The sequence below is a fragment of the Marmota flaviventris genome, chromosome 1 (genome assembly GCF_047511675.1).
Source record: "Marmota flaviventris isolate mMarFla1 chromosome 1, mMarFla1.hap1, whole genome shotgun sequence".
Classification (NCBI taxonomy): Eukaryota; Metazoa; Chordata; class Mammalia; order Rodentia; family Sciuridae; genus Marmota; species Marmota flaviventris.
The window spans coordinates 207,632,901-207,649,554 of record NC_092498.1 but is presented as its reverse complement, the minus strand read 5'-3'; the positions used below and the strand labels follow the sequence as shown (position 1 = coordinate 207,649,554).

The following is a 16,654-nucleotide window of genomic DNA, read 5'->3' as shown; positions in this document are numbered from 1 at the left end:
GGGGTTTTTATGGGGAAACTCATACATATTCATATTCATGCAGCAAAATCTTGTCATTGCATGTAGAGGCAGGCACATTCTTGGGCTTGCTCAGTTCCTTGTCAAGCTTCTTTATATGTCACACATTCAAAAACAGCAGGTTTGAGAATGCCTTCGGGAGGAGATTTTAGTATTATCATGAGCAAAATTTACTCCAGGTCACCTAAAAGGGGTGAGGTAGAATGCCCTGATAATTTTTGCCGGCTCCTTGTGAGTTTATCTGGCAGCCCCCATCTGAAACAAAAAGCAACTTTAGAGGCAGGTTTGCAGTCATTTATGGGGCAACGCTTTTTCTTGCAATCTTAGGTGGTTGTCTCTGAAAGCATCTGCCTCGTGGCTAATGGGTTTGGAAAACTCCCCACTCCCCATTGGTGGTTTAGTGTTCACAGTGTTGCGCAACCATCACATGTACCGATGTTCCAAAACATTGTCACCACCCCAAAATAAAACCCTGTCCCCGTTTGTCCTCTTTAACAATCCCTCTCCATTCCCTTCTCCTGGAACCTTTGGCAACCACTAACCTGCTTCCTGTCTCTATGGATGTACCTGCTCTGAACAGGTCACTGTGGGACCTTTTATGTCTGGCTTTTTTCACTTGCCTTCATTTTTTTTTTTTTGTACCAGGGATTGAACACTGGGGTGCTTAATCACTGAGCCCCATCCCAGTCCTTTTTATTATTATTTTTATTTTGAGAAAGGGCCTCACTAAGTTGCTGAGGGTGGCCTTGAACTTGCAATCTTCCTGCCTCAGCCTCCCTAGTAACTGGGATTATAGGCATGTGCTATGGCAAGTGGCAGCAAGATGTTTTCGAGGTTCTTCCACATTGTCGCATGGATCATTTTTTATCTTTTTTATGGCTACATAATATCCCATTGCATGGAAGGACTGTAATTTGTTTATGCAATTGGTTTAGTTTATTGGAACACATAATTCCCACTCATTTACACATTATCTCTGGCTATTTTCATGCTATAATAGCCAGAACTGAATTACAAAGCTAAAATATTTACCATATGGCCTTTTAATAAAAAAATGTGCTACAGGAGGATCTGAAGCTCAATGTGAGTAACACAGCATGACCAACCAACCCATCTCAAAAAAAAAGCAAAAGTTTGTTGGGGTTTTGGCTCAGAGGTAGAGCACATGCTTAGGAAGAATAACAAGAAGCAGCCTCAACAAAAGTGAGGCACTTAGCAACTCAGTGAGACCCTGTCTCTAAATAAACTACAAAATACAGCTGCGGATGTGGCTCAGTGGTCGAGTGCCCAGAATCAAAAAAAAAAAAAGAATAACAAGAAGTTTGTTGACCCCTGCTGAACCAGCTCACCTGGATTCAGATTCTTGCTCTGTAGCTCACCAGCTCCACCATTTTCATCTCTAGGCCTTACTTTGTCCATCTCTAAAGTGGGAGAACAGTACCAACCTCATAAGGTAGAATGAGGTCACATGCATACAATGGTTGGGATGGTGCTTAGCAGGTGGGGAGTTGGGGACAGTGGCAGTCCGAGCTCTTGCTGACCCTGCCTACCTCAGCCTCCCCAACAGAGATTCAGTCCAGCCCATGGAATAATCCATTTAATTATTAGTTTGTCCACACTCCCACACCCTAGGTAAGTCTAGGTTCATAGTCACATATTATTTCTGCATCTGGGGCATCTGTCCAAATGCAGAGCTTCCCTGCTGGCCCCCAGCACCCCAGCAGCCAGCAGAAGCCTTGGGGCTGGGCTTGGAGCCAGTCTGAAGCTGCAGCCAAATCATTAAATTGGTCGAACTCCATCAGCCTAAGGGAAAAAGCAAGTTGTGGTTCAAGCTGTTGACCCCGCTGCCTCCAGGCAGGCAGAAGTTGACATCAGTTTTATTTTGCTGGAAGAGCAGAGGTGAGATTTAATCTCTCAGGCACCTGCCCTGGAACTGGAGAGCAGGGAGTTTTGTCATTGAGGACACAGGATATTGCACAGATAGTCTGAGCTCAGTCCTTAGTGGTGTGGAGGGGCATGAGTGCGGGGTGGGTGGGACCATGGTGGGCACTCGCTGGGGGGACATTGACCATGTACCACAGGCTTCTAGTTACAGCCAGCGTCCTCAAGAGAATGACACAGGGAAAAGTGTTTTTATTTATTTATTTATTTTTGGGATGCTGGGCATGGAACCGAGGGCCTTGACCATGTCATGCGGCCTCTCGTGGTCCCTCAGGCCTCTAGCCACCTGTGTGCAGGACTGGCCCTGCCAGGTGAGACAAAGCCCTGGTTATCTGTTGGGCATTTCTGAGAACAGAGAGCCCCGCCTTGCTTTCTCTTCTGGACACAATCTGAACATAATCTCAATGTACAAGAAAGTTACAAGAACAATACAAGGAACAGCCCAATACCTTTAGCCCCCACATTGGCTGCTGTGAAGTCCCCCTGCACCCACACACATTCCCTCTGGACACCCCCAGCCCTAAACCTTTTTTTTTTTTTTTTTTAACAGGGACTGACTGTATTGCCTAGGCTGTCTTCCAACTCCTGGGCTCAAGTGATGTCCACACTCCCATACCCTAGGTGAGTCCAGGTTCATGGTCACATATTATTTCTGCATCTGGGGCACCTGTCCACCTGCTCAGCACCCCCTTAGCTGGAACTGCAGGTGTGTGCCACAGCACTAGGCCCCAAACATTTTTTTTTTAATAGAAAATTTCGAACATATTCAAAAGTACAGAGCTGGGTACAGTGGTGCATGCCTGTAATCCCAACAACTCGGGAGGCTGAGGCAGGGAGATCTCAAGTTCAAGGCCAGCCTCAGCAATTAAGGGAGGCCCTAAGCAAATTAGGAAGACTCTTTTCTCAAAATAAAATAAGAATAAAAAAGGGTTGGAGGTGTCGCTCAGTAGTAAAGCACCCCTGGGTTCAATCCCCAGTATAAAAAAAAGTAGAGAAAATGGTAAAATGAGCCTTTCTAGGCACCCATCACGCCAGTACACCTCAGATGTCCTCTTGCTCATGTGGTCCATCTTATTTCTTCTAAACCTCCATCTTTAGGGATAGTATTTTGTTATGATATTATCTGTTGATGATCATGGCCAAGATTTAGTAATTCATTAGAAGCAACAACATAGTGCAACCTAAATGCTATTATTCTTACCTCCTTTATTCTCTGGAAGACTTCTCTAAAGGCAAACAGTCCCTTGTGCACAAGCTCGATTCTTTTCCTTTGCTACATGTACAATGACATCAACACATCCGCTCATTTGCTTTATCCCACAACACACACACACACACCCATTTTTTTCTTTTTTTGGTGGGGGGCTCTACCACTGAGCTATAACCCCAGACTCCTTTGCTAGTATTCAAGATATTAATTAAGCTCCTTAAAATCCTCTAAAGGTAAAAGAGATTCCATCCCCTTCCCCATATGTTTACGAATCCATATATTTGAACTGTTGAAATGTACATTGCAGTTCTTATCATTACTGATAATCAAATTCTCTGCTTTCTCTGGACAATGGAAGTTTCTTAGAAGTGGCTTCTGAGCTCTTCTGACATGGTTTGGAGTTTTAGGAAGTTCTCTCTTCTCTTCTCCTCCTTCTTTTCTCTCCTTCTGTCCCTCCCTCTTGCTAGAGATGGAACCCAGGGTCTCTTGCATGCTAAGCAAGCACTCCACCACCGAGACACACCTCCACCCCACTTATCCCACTTTTTAGAACACAATAAACATCATGGGTTGATGCTGACACTTGCAATTCATATTCAGGGTTGCATGGCTTTTACTGAACCTGATAAATCTTATTTCTGTGTTTTCGTTTTCCCACATTGAAAAGCTACATGTACAATGGCATCAACATAACCACTCGTTTGCTTTATCCCACCACACACACACACACACACACACACACACACGCCCATCTCAAAGCTCACAGGTAGTATCTTAAACAATATGAGTATTGAAAATAGTTTTTGATTTTTTCTGGTTCTTTTTTTATTTTTTGTTTTATTTTTAGTTGTAGTTGGACACAATACCTTTATTTCACTTCTTTATTTTCATGTGGTGCTGAGGATCCAACCCAGGGTCTCGAGCATGCAAGGCGAGCGCTCTACCGCTGAGCTACAACCCCAGCCCCTCTGGTTCTTTTTGAACATGTGGATATATGCCACTGGGGATGTGTCATCAAATTACTGTGGTTGTGGGCTGGGGATGTGGCTCAAGTGGTAACATGCTCGCCTGGTGTGCGCGGGGCGCTGGGTTCAATCCTCAGCACCACATAAAATAAAATAGAGATGTGTCCACTGAAAACTGAAAAATAAATATTAAAAAAATCTCTCTCTTCTCTCTCTCTCTCTCTTTTTAAAAAAATTACTGTGGTTGTAAAGTCACCCTAAATAGTTTCTTTCAACCTGAACCATTTGACTTTTAGGGAATATTTTTGCTTTTTGAGTGCAGAAAGTTTAAAATTTTTCTTTGTCAGTAATGGGGATGGAACCCAGGACCCTATATATGCTAAGCATGCACTCTACCACTGAGCCCCAGCCCCAGCCCCACCCCATTTTTGTATTTTATTTAGAGACAGGGTCTCACTGAGTTGCTTAGCACCTCACTGTTGCTGAGGCTGGCTTTGAACTCATGATTCTCCTGCCTCAGCCTCCTGAGCCACTTGGATTACAGGTGTGTGCCACTGCACCTGGCCACAGTCCTTTTTATGTTTTATTTAGAGACAGGGACTTGGTAAGTTGCTGAGGCTGGCCTTAGGCTTGTGATTCTCCTGCCTCAGCCTCCCTAGCAGCTGGGATTATGGGCGTGCACCACCACATCCGGCTATTTTTATGCCTTTATTGCAAAATTTATCTCATCTTCACACCCACGACCTATCCTGTTTAAAAACATCACTGAAATAGTTCTGCTACAAATGTGACTTAGAGGTACGGGACCATTCACATGAGGTGATGCCGCATTGCTTTTTTGCATTGTGGTACAACACACCTGAGGTAAGATTTACCATCTTAAACCTTTTTAAGTGAGTAGGACGGTAGCACTGAGCACATTCACCACCATCCACTGCCAGAGCTGTTTCCATCCTGCAAAACTGAAACTCTGTCCCACTGAGCATCACTCCCCATCTGCCTACTTTGGTCCCTGGCACCCACTGTTCTAATCAGTGCATGTGACAAATCTAGGCACCTCATAGAACTGGAATCAGACAGGATTTGTTCTTTTGTGATGGGCTTACTTTACACAGCAAAATATCTTCATCTACACTGTAGAATGTGTCAGAATTTCTTTCCTTTTTCATGGCAAAATCGTATTCTAAGGTGTGTGTGTGTGTGTGTGTGTGTGTTTAGGACATCTTTTACCCATTGATGGGTATTTGGGCAGCTTCCACACTTTGGCTATTATGAGTAACACTGTTGTGAACATAGGTGTCCAAAGACACTTTGAGCCTTTGCTTTCAATTCTTTTGGGTTCGTACCCAGAAATGGAATTGTTGGATTGTCTTGGGTTTGTTTTACAGCTGTATAGTACTTCACAGTGTAAATGTGGCATAGTTTATCCAACTATCTTCTGTTGATGGTCATGTGGACTATTTACTCTGTTTCTTTCTTTCTTTGGGCAATGCTGGCAATTGAACCCAGGGCCTTGAGCCCATGCTCTACCCCTGAGCTATGTTCCCCAGCGCCCCCAGTCTTTTGATACTTTATTGTTATAAAAGTCTTGTCCATAAGTCTTTTCTTGTTTTGGCAAGTTAATCACTGGTAACTAGTACTATATGTGGATAAGTGCATGTATAATTTTGCCAGATATCACCAATCTCCCCTTCCCAGAGATTCTATAACTTTGCATCGTGACTAGTAAAGTATGTGAGTATAATCTCATTTGACCTGGCGAACTCCTATACATTCTTCAAAACCCAACTGCAATATCCCACTTTCTAGGAAACCTCTTTGCCTTTTGGCTTCCTGCTCTTGGCTTTCCTAGTTCTGGGTTCCCTTCTCTAGTTCAGCCCTAATTAGCCCTAAGAGGTTGGGAGACCTCTGTGTCTAACCTGGTAGGATCCAGACTGACAGCTCTTTGAGATCCAGCCCCAGGGCAGGGCGGGTCTTGGAGCACTTGTCCCAGGGGTGGCATGGAGCTGTGAAAACTCTGCAAGTTTTTCTGCCTACATAAAGGGAGAGTCCCCCAGCTCTGGGCCTCTGCTGGGCTTTACTGGGTCAGGGTCAGGCTGGCCGATATCCTGAGTCCCGCTCTCTGCCCTCTCTCTGAGTCACACATAGCCCAGGGTGGTGACTTCCCTGTGAGTGTCTGTCACCTGTGTGGTTTCTTGGCCAGAGAGGAAAATCTGCCTAAGCTCAGGGAGACCCCCAGATCCAATCCAGACTTCCCAACTCCCTGGCTGGAGCACGCCCTTTCTCTGTGCCTTGACCTTTCCATCTCTAAAATGGGAATCATAATGTGTCCGTCTCCTGGCTGCGGCAAAGGAATCGGTGAAACAAAAGCACGTCAAATCTACTTTCCACCATTTGCTTATTTATTTATTAAGTGAAATCCATAGGACATAAAACGTCATCATTTTAAAGCAAACAATTCATTGGCATTTAGGACATTCACGGCGTTGTGCAATCGTCACCTCTAGTTCCAAAACATTTTCGTCACCCCAAACGGAAGTTCTGTACCCATTAAGCAACCACTCCTTGCTCCCCCCCTCCCACTATCCCCTAGCAACCACTAATCTGCATCTGTCTCTGTGGATTTGCCTGTTCTGGACATTTCATATAAACGGAGTCACACATTATGTGGCCTGTTGTGTCTCGTGGCTGTCACTCGACATCATGTTTCCAAGGTTCAATCATGTTAGAGCAGTATCAGCGCGTTAGTCCTTTTCATGGCTGAATAACATCCTACTCTAAGGGTATATGGCATTTGTATCCATTCATCATTGTATCCATCAAATGATGATCCATTCATCATTTGATGACCATCTGGATTGTTCCCAGTTTTGTCCTTTGCATGTAGTACTGCTATGGCCACTTGCATACACGAACTTATTTGAGTGCTTGCTTTCCATTCTTTTTGATATATACCTAGGAGCGTCTTGGCTGGATCATGTGATAACTGCTTAACTTTTTGAGGAACTATAAAACCCCACCATTTATTTTCACACACTTGATCTCCGGCGCCTCCCAAAGCCAGTGAGAAGAGAATTCTAGGTGGAAACTGTTTCACATCCACATTTTGCAGACAAGGATGTTGAGGCCAGGAAAGAGGGCCCCTTGCCCATCTGAGGCTAATTACTACCAGAGGAGCTCTTGTTTGCTCCACCACTGAATGCCAGTCGACTGCTAAGAGGATTCTTAGGGGGCTGGGGAGACAGCTCAGATGGTAGAGTGCTTGCCTTGCATGCACAAGGCCCTGGGTTCAATCCCCAGCACCAAAAAAAAAAAAAAAGAGTCTTAAGACTGGCCACCCAAATGGCCTGATGGTCCCTGGAATTCAACCCATCTAGGTTCAACTTCTAACTTGGATAACTTTCTCCCTTATTCTGAGCTTCTGTGTTTCTGCCTGTAAATGATCAGAATCCAACTCCCTACCACACAGCCCTCTTGTGGAGAGTGAGTTTGATAATAGGGGCAGAAGATGGAGCCTATATTAAGCATTTGATTTTCAAATGTATCAAGCAAACAAACAAACAAACAAAAAAATGGCCAGCTGCGGCTCAGAGGGGTGAAATGACTTGTTAAAAGTCACACACGCAACTGGATCCAGCCTGCAAGCATTTTTGAGGAGTTTCCAGAACCTTCTTAACCCCTCTGGAAGCCAGTGTGGGGAGACTGCAGACAGGTCCTCTTGGGAGGGAGTTTGCTGCTGCAATGTTTTGTTCTTTGGGGAGCTGACCTTTGACAATAAAAGATCTTGCCAAATTAGCCTGAGATGGCCTGTGGTCATGGATGACACAGCTGGTTCCCTGATGGAGGTGACCGTGTCACCTCTGCCCCAACCCACTCACTCCCCCTCTCTGCTCTTCTGTTTATATCAGCACAACCAAAGGCACGGTAACTTCTAGACCCCAAATAGGGCAAAGTGACAGGCATTTCTTTTCCTCCAGTCCTTGACCACGGCTGGTTCCTCTGCTCTGGGGCATCCTTTCTCTTCCCCCCTCATTTCTGCCTGGTGCACAGTGGAATCTCACAAGAACCCGGGTGGTTTGGCTCCTCTGATTTCTTCTGATGGGTTCTCCACTCCAGCCCACTGTCCTCTGGCTCCCTGAGGAGGCCACTCTCATTCCAGCCACAGGGCCTTTGCCCCTGATGCCCACTTTGCTTGGCATGCCAACAGAACTGTCTTCCCTTTCGTTCAGTGATTACATCGAGCTTCACTTCCTCCTGGAAGCCTTCCTTGACCACCTCATCCAACTAGGTTCTCAGTCCCTCCCTGTGTATTTACTCAGATTCTTCTCCGACATTATCTAATTCATTTGCTTGTTTCCTGCTGCCTTCCCCAGTTGGATGGGAACTGTCCTGCTCAGTGCTGGCTCCATCTGGGGGGCTGAGACCAGTACTTTGCCCACAGTGCTCAGGAAACATCTTCCCACTGACTGGCTATTCCACTTGCTTATTACTATAAATGTGACTTTTCTTTGTAAATTGGCTCATGCAAATGAAAGCCTTTTCTGTGCCAGCATCAGAGTCTAGGGAAGCTCCTCAGGTCACAAGGGTTCAAGTCCTGACTCTGACCCCACCATGCTGTATGACCCTGGGCAAGTCACTGCTCCTTTGGTTAAAACTATGGCTCCCAGTATTCCTGGAAAAACAACTCATGATATTGCACATGATTTTAAGCAAATTAATGACCTACCCAAAGTCCAATTCTAGGACTCCCACTCCTGATAGCTGATAGGCATTAGAGTTCATTTGTTCATTCACTCAGTTCGTCAGGAACTATTCAAATGGCACCTACACTCTGCCAAGCCTCATGATGGGAGATGCTGGGTCCCCAGAAGTTCTCAGCTCTGGACTCTTGTTCCCAAAGTGGGGACAGTGGCAGCCAGCCACTCTCCGCCCCAAGTAGTCAGTAATGAGCTAGCTGAGAGAGCCCGGTGAGCTAGGGGTTAGCCTGAGGAGGGGGTATAGAAAGGTTCTGGAGGAAGGGTTGCTGAAACTGGGCTTTAAGAGCAGAGGGAACGACTTTTGGGGATTTGAGGGAAGCAAGAGAAATAATAAAGGATATTTACACACTTTTCACACCTATCTGCCTCAGGATGTTCCTAAGAGGAAGGGAGGATGATCATCCCATTTTAAATTAAGAAAAACGAAAGCTCAAGGTTGCTAAGTGGTGTATATAACGCCACGGAACTAGTGACAGGGCCAGGTCTAGGTACCTTCTGACTTCTTCTGAAAGGCCATTCTTATTGGCTGAGGGACAGGAGGGATTTTTCTTTTTAAAAAAATTTTTTCTTCTAGTTGTCGATGGACCTTTATTTATTTATGTGTGCTGCAGAGGATGGGACCCAGGGATTCACACATGCTAAGCGAGTGCTCTACCATTGAGCTACAACCTCAGCCCAGGAGGGTTTTTCTAATAGGTTGAGGTGGGTATAAGTCAAACCTGATTGGCTGAAGGGCGATAATGTGGAAGTCGTTGGTTAAGTGAACAGGCAGGAAAATTCTGATTGGCTGGGAAGAGAGAGACTCTGATTAGGTGAGAGTTAGGAGAGTAGTTTAATTGGCTAGCGAGCAGAAAGGTGAGGTTTAATTGGCTGCAAAGCAGACAAGTGTCCAATTGGCTGAAGGGAAAGAGAACAGCACCTGATTGGCTAAGAGGGCGGAGCTCAGCATTTAATTGAATGGGAGTCTGGGGGCAGCATCTAATTGGATGAGAAAAAGGAGATTGGCGTTTGATTGGCTGAGGGATAGGCCAGCCTGGAGGGGTAGGAGGGTGAAGGTCGGAAAGAAGTGAGGGAGGAGAGCAATGCAAGAATGAGCTATCTGTGGTTTTAGAAGTGTCATTTATCTTATTTGCAAGTCCTATGTGTGTCGCTGGGCTCCGGTGGAGGCAGGTGGAGGTTAGTCCCTGTGGACTATGGGGAAAGGAGGCAGGTGTGTGGGGGGGAGGGGAGGGGCTGGGTCACTCTGGGCAAAGGCCAGAGAGGACACCTTCCTAGACATGCCTACTTACGTGAGAAGACATACCTACCTACATGAGAAGATATACCTACCTACGTGAGAAGTGTCTTTTTCTCCATTCCCCCATAGCACCTCCTCCAGAGTGACCCAGCCATGAGGTTTCTGGCTCAGGTGGGAGAGGTGTCCTTTCTTGCCTGTCCCCATGACAGAGGAGAGGTACTTTCACCTAAATACCCCAGCTCCTAAACCTCCCGGCAGCCCCGCCTCACCCACTCACCTCCTTTTAAGGGAACAAGTTTTTAGTGGTTCCTGAAGATAGGGTACCCCTCCTCCCTCCTCTGGTCCCAAGGCATCCCCCTGCACCCACCTGGGTCTTTACTCCCTCCCGAGTGCTCCCTGTTCCCCCCTGAACCCCTCTCTACCTGTTGGCCTTTCTCTCTACCCTTTCCTCCTCCACTCCCTGCTTTTCTCCTGTTCACTCTATTGAAAACTCCAGCCTAAATATCCCCCAGGCCAAAACCCCTGGGGTCACTGTGATTCTTCTGATTCTCTCCTGCCTGCATCCAGTCTATCAGCATATCCAATCAGTTCTCCCTTTATAACGAACCCCCAATTTTGCCCTATTCCCAGCTCTCAGTCCTTCCAGTGCTGAGTGCTGGGGGCACTCTTGCTCCTCCTTCAGTCTGTTCATAGTATTGCAGCCAGAGGGAGCCTGTTAAAACCTAAGTCTGGCCACATCTCTCCTCTGCATAGAACCCTCCTGGCTCTTGCCTTCCTGAGTAATAGAATCTAAGTCCTCCCTGTAGCCCACAAGGCCCTACACAGTCTATCCTGTGACCTCTGTACCCTCCTCTCCTCCCACTTTAGGTTTTGCTCCATAGCACGTTTCAAACGCTTTTAGATGATGTGTTTCTGTTTGTTTACTGTAGATCAGTGCCTAGCATTCTGTGGGAACTTGGCGTTTGTTGAATGAATCTACCTTGTGCACCAGCTGGGGCTGGGGAAAAGGCACAGAAAGAGAAAAACACTGTCCACCCATGGGGTGATCACGACCCCATCTGGAGAGTTCATAAATAAAACATTCCAAAAGCAATTTTTCTGGAACTGAATCTGGGCCTGAACTGAGTCCAGTGGTTGGGGAAGCCCTCAGAGAAAATGGCCTTTGAGCCGAGACCTGGAGGATAAGCAGGGGTTAGTTGAGTGGGTGAGAGGAAGAGAATTCAAGCAGAGGGCACAGCAAGTGCAAAGGCTTAGTGGTAGGAGAGATGGTCTTGGTGGTTTGGCAAAAATGGTCCCAGGTGGCATTTGTGTGCGTGGTTAGGAGGGAATAGCTTGAGTTGGGAGGGCTGTTTGCCCCCACTTTCACCCCTCACTTTTGAACTATTCTCCTGGCTCCAGATCTCTGCTCTCCCTGTCCTGTCTCCTCCCTTCTGTTCCCCTGTCTGTGTCCCAGAAGGCTGACCTGTATGAACCATTCAGTGGTCCTTTGCCTTGAGGCTTCTGGCTAGTTTCAACTAACAGGGAGCCACAGCAGGCACTGGAGGTGGGGGGGAGAGTGAAGCTGGGCATTTATGCCTCATCACTTTCCTGTAGTCCACGCAGGCTGGTTTTGTCCATGGACTGAAGGTTCCTAGCTCCTTCCAGGCAGCCCTCTCCACAGAGCCCTCTCTGGTTCCTGTTCCAGTAACTGCTTAAGCCCCTGCCCTGGGTCCTAGAACTGATAGAGCTCTTGGCTGGTTCTAGCCCCCAGGGTGCTACACTATCCCTTTGAGAATAGAGTTTATCTTAAACCATCTTCAACTTATCCCGCTGAGTGTTACATTTGTTTCCTTCCAAATCTTTTTGTTTTCCAGTGCTGGGGATGGAACCCAGGGCTTTGCACATGCTCAGCAATTGCTTTACCACTGAGCTGCAACCCATGGCCCAGAAAATATTTTTAAAAATATGAGATGAAAGTCATGTAAATAAACTGAACTACTTTATTTTATTTGTTTATTTATTGGTACTGGGGGGTTGAACCCAGGGGTGCGCTATGACTGAGCTACACCCCCAGTCCTTTCTATTTTTTATTTGAGATAGGGTCTTGCTAAATTGATGAGGTTGGTCTTGAACTTGGGATCTTTAAGCCTTGGCCTCCCATGTCACTGGGTTTACAGGCAGGCACTACCACATCTGGCTATTTATTTATCTTTGAGGTGGGGTCTGGCTATGTTGCTTCCTGGGCTCAGTTGCCTTCCTGCCTTAGCCTCCCAAGTAGCCGGGAATACCGGCAGGCACCACTGTGCCCAACTAAATATTAACCACCTTAAAATGTACAGTTCATTGGCATTTAGTGTATTCACAATGTGCACCCATCATCTCTATCTAGTTACCTCCAAAAGAGATCCACAACCATTACCCCTGGACATGGGCTTCACTCCTTGCTCCTCCTCCACCAGACCTCTGGCAACCATTATGCTATTTCTGTCTCCTTGAATTTACGGATCTGGATACTTCATGTAAAAGGAATCATACCAAGTATGACCTTTTGTGTCCGGCTCCTCTCACTTGGCACAATGTCCTGGGGTTTCTACATTGTGGCATGCATCCAAACCTCATTCTTTTTTATGACTGAGTATTATTCCATTGTATGGATGGACGACTTTCATCTATCCATCCACCCATCTGTTGATGGACAGTTGGGTCGTTTCCACCTTTCATCTCTCATACACGGTATAGCTGGGAGCATTCCCAGACAAGTGTATGTATGGACATGTGTCCTTGTTTTCTCATTTTAATTTTTTTAGTTTATACACGGTAGTAGAATTTCTGAGTCAGATGGTAATTTTATGTTTAACTTAAAAATTATTTTTGATAGTTGTAGATGGACACAGTACCTTTCTTTTATTACTTTATGTGGCACTGAGGATCGAAGCCAGTGCCTCACACATGCTAGGCAAGTGCTGGATCACCGAACCCCAGCCCCAGCCTTAGGTTTAACTTTTTGAGAACCTGCCAAATTGTTTTCCCCAGCAGCTGCACTGTCCCTCCCAAGCCTAACCACTGCCTCTGCTTCTGATGACTTTGGTGACCTGGTCACCACGCAGTTCCATTCCTTCCTAGGTCCGGGGCTCCTTGACCTCTGGGTACATGTGATGGTTCCTATTATCACCTTTCCCTAATCTCCACCCCCAGCTCCTCGCCTCTGCCAGTCCTCTCTCCAAATGCTGCTGTCACCAACAATTCCATCTTCTCATCCTCTTCTGAACTGTCCACCTCCCTCCCTGAGTGGCCTCATTTACCCACTCCCGTCTTTCCAGTGATCTGCCATCTTTCCACAGTAGGTGACTCAGAGACACTCCTCTGCTGTGTCCTCATATGACGGGCCCAGCTGCCTCCCAGGTGACTCCCTGAGCATCCCACAGGCCTTTTAGATTGGAGGTGACCTGCCCAGGGTTTCCCAACCTCAGCGCTGTTGACACTTGGGGCTGGATCACTCTCTGTTGTGGGGCCATTCTGTGTGTTGCAGGATGTTGAACAGCATCTACAGCCTGTATTGACTCCGTGCCAGTAGACACCCCCCCTCCTTCCCCAGTGTGACAAAAGTATCACTGGACATTGCCCAAACCTGCTTTAGTTGAGAATTCCTAGGCTAACCCAAATCAGACCCCAAAATCAAAGAGCTGATATTTATACAGCTCATGCCCTCAACAATGCAAACACCACCTCATCTCATGATCCATTTCATCTATAACCTCCATTTCATCTGTAGAGGGATGGAACAGACATGTGACTTCCCCTAGGACACAGAGCCAGGAAGTCAACTGTCACTGCTTCTTACCACCAGCCTCTTTGACTCATTCCTCTTCCCGATCTCCATCTTTCTAACAGCAGAGAAACTGGAGAACCCCTCTTTTCCTCTCCTTCTCCGCTTCTTAGAGTTCCACATCCAGCCAGTGATCAAAGTGGCTGAGGATCTGGGCCTCGGCTCATCCCTTCCTAGGTCTCAACCATCCCACCCTTTATCCATGTCCCCCTCAGCCACCTCCAGGATCCCTCTCAAATTCTCAAATTTCAGTCTTTTCCAGTGTCCCTAATGAGCTCCTCTTTGCCTGCACCATTGGCAAAACCAAATCCACAACCCTGAAAACAAACAAACAAACAAACAAACAAAAACTCTACTGTGAATTAAAACTAGTCAACAAGAGGATTTTTCCCTGCTCAAGCACCATGCATGGCTCCCTATTGTCCCAGCTACTTAGGGTGGCTGTTAAAGCCCTTGGCAGCCAGCTCCTGTGCCCCTTCAGCTTCCTCATCTCTCACACCCCAAGGCCAGGGAAAGCCGCTTGCCAAGCCACACCTTCCAGTTTCTCCCCACCTGAGCCCCGCCCCCTCTCCTGCACCTGTTGAAATCCAACCTCTCCCTGTAGTCTCAGCTCAAATGTCACATCCTTCACGTCTGCGTCCTCTAAGCAGCCAAGCTTCAATTATTTGTATCTCCTCTTCTTCTTTTGGAAACATGTTCACCGCGATCCCCCCACTTTCCAAGGGCCAAGCGCCAAGTGAAGCAGCATTACTGAAAAGCAAAGTGGTAGAGGAATCTTCTAAGTCGGGGCGGGTGGAGTTGTAGCTTCTTACATTTGTCCTCCCAACTGTCTGCCCACTTGCCCAAGTTAGTCACCCACCCCCCACCGACCCAGGAGTGGTATCTGCCTCACATCCAGGGGCAGTGTTGACTGGACACACCTGGAGCAGAAGGGCTGGCCAAGGACAACATCCTGGCGGAAGGGTCATGGTGTCTGGCTGTGGGCAGGGAGGGTTAGGGGTGGGGGGGGGCAGAACTGGTCAAGTGCTGCTGGTCGAGGCCAGGGGTCTTCCAGGAGGGGCAGCTGCTGCTGGCTGCAGAACCCCAGAGGGGCAAGTTGGACCCCGAGAGAACAGAAGGGATGGTTCCCAAGGGCTGGTGGCGTCTGAGAACTCCTGAGGGCCCCGAGGGGGCTAGTAGGGTCTCAGAGGGGATGGCTTGGGGGCCAGCCTTGAGGTGAGGGCCTTCAGAGACGCTGGAGTGGGAGGGGGCACTAATGGGAGCCAAGCAGGGGTAGGAGGGTGGGGAGTCCTCTGGTTTGGGACTTCTAGGTGCCCAAGTCCTCGAGCTCTTTTCCCCTGTCTCCATCCGTCCCTTATTCATCGCGGCCTCAGTTTCCCTTCCTGTCAGTCTGTCTCCACGCCTCCGCGGCTCCGTCTCCAGTTCCCTCCATCTCCGGGGGCCGCGCTGCCGTCCCCGCGCAGAGGCCTCCTGGACCCGGGTGGGGCCTTCGGGGGCGTGTCCGGGGGCGTGTCCCGGGCGGAACCCCAGCTTCGCCGCCGGGCGGGGTTAAAGGGCTGGGTCTGGGGCAGCGCGGTCCAGGCCGAGGTTGCGGCGCCCACAGATCGGCGTCCAGGCGGGAGGCCGAGACCCGAGGGTGAGTGAGCCGGGGCCGGGGCTGTAACCGGAGCGCGCCGGGCCGTGACCTGAGGCTCGCGGGGCTCGGGGCGCGCTGGGCGGGTGCCAGGTCTGCGCGGGGCGGCAGGCAGCGAGCAGCCGGCCTCGGGGACCACGGGGACCTCGGACCCGGCTGCGTGTCCAGGACACCAGGGGTGTGTACCGGTCGCCCCCGCCCCGTGCGCTCTCGGAATCCTGGTGTATTTTTCTGAGTGTGAATGATGGAGACAGGGACCTTTCCTGGCCGGGACATCCCAAATGGGCTCAAGCTCTGCGCTGTGACGCCTCCTGGGGGTTGGCCGAAGTCCCTGACATTTCGCCACTGTGTGTCGTCTTGAGGGGGAGGCCAAACGTCCTGCGGACGGGGTGTACTCCGGTGGTCCGACAACCATCCGGGACCCTCTCCCCATCCTTGGTAGACACAGAGGCTCCGAGTACCCTTCTGTGATAAGGTCTCCTTCCAGGCCACCAGAGTCGCCTGTGAAGGTTGTGTGAGAGCGTGCAATTGGTCCTGGGTGACATTTGTCTGATAGATGCTATCTGGTGTCCCAGGGGTCTGATTCATTCCCCTGGGTGTCTGGCCAGCATGGGCCTTGCAAAGCCACCGGAGGGCCACCACCTGTGGAATCTCAGGCTGGAGGTGAGAGGGAGACAAGAAGGAAGAGAATGAGATTTTTTTTCTTTTTTTTAAAAGGAGGCTGCCTCTGGCCTCCATGTGGGCTGGCTGGAGGTTCCTGAGCTCAGGGCACCCCATCTGGTCTGTCTGCCCACTCACCCTGAATACTGATCTTGCACTCAGGGCAAAGCGCTCACCACCCCATGGGTGAAGCTCTCTTTCCTGAACTCCTCCCTTTCCCCCATTTCTGGCTCCTGGATGGGAGCCCATCCAGAGCTGGCGACATCAAACTCCTCCTTAAGTACTTGTAAGCTTCTGGCCGGCCCTGAAGAGGAGGAAATTCCCCTCTTCCCTACCACCCTCATTTTACAGGTGAGGACACTGAAGGCCAGAGAGGAGGAGCATGTGTCCCTTGACACTCAGTGGGGGAGCTGGGATTTGAACAAACA

At 48.6% G+C, this 16,654-nt stretch overlaps 1 protein-coding gene across 5 annotated transcripts in view; it reads left to right on the top strand.

The window, feature by feature from the left end:
* Cyp4f22 (cytochrome P450 family 4 subfamily F member 22) overlaps positions 1-16,654 on the top strand; it is a 63,006-nt gene that overhangs the window by 14,757 nt on the left and 31,595 nt on the right. The window contains exon 2 of one of the 5 annotated variants that reach the window (XM_071601652.1): positions 2,510-2,580. The exons of 1 other annotated variant lie outside the window; for it this stretch is intronic. The gene's annotated coding sequence lies outside the window, so the exon portion shown is untranslated. Of the gene's footprint in view, positions 1-2,509; positions 2,581-4,937; positions 4,999-15,483; positions 15,570-16,654 lie in introns of those variants that run through there. 3 more of the 5 variants (XM_071601663.1, XM_071601648.1, XM_071601657.1) reach the window with 3 other exon arrangements.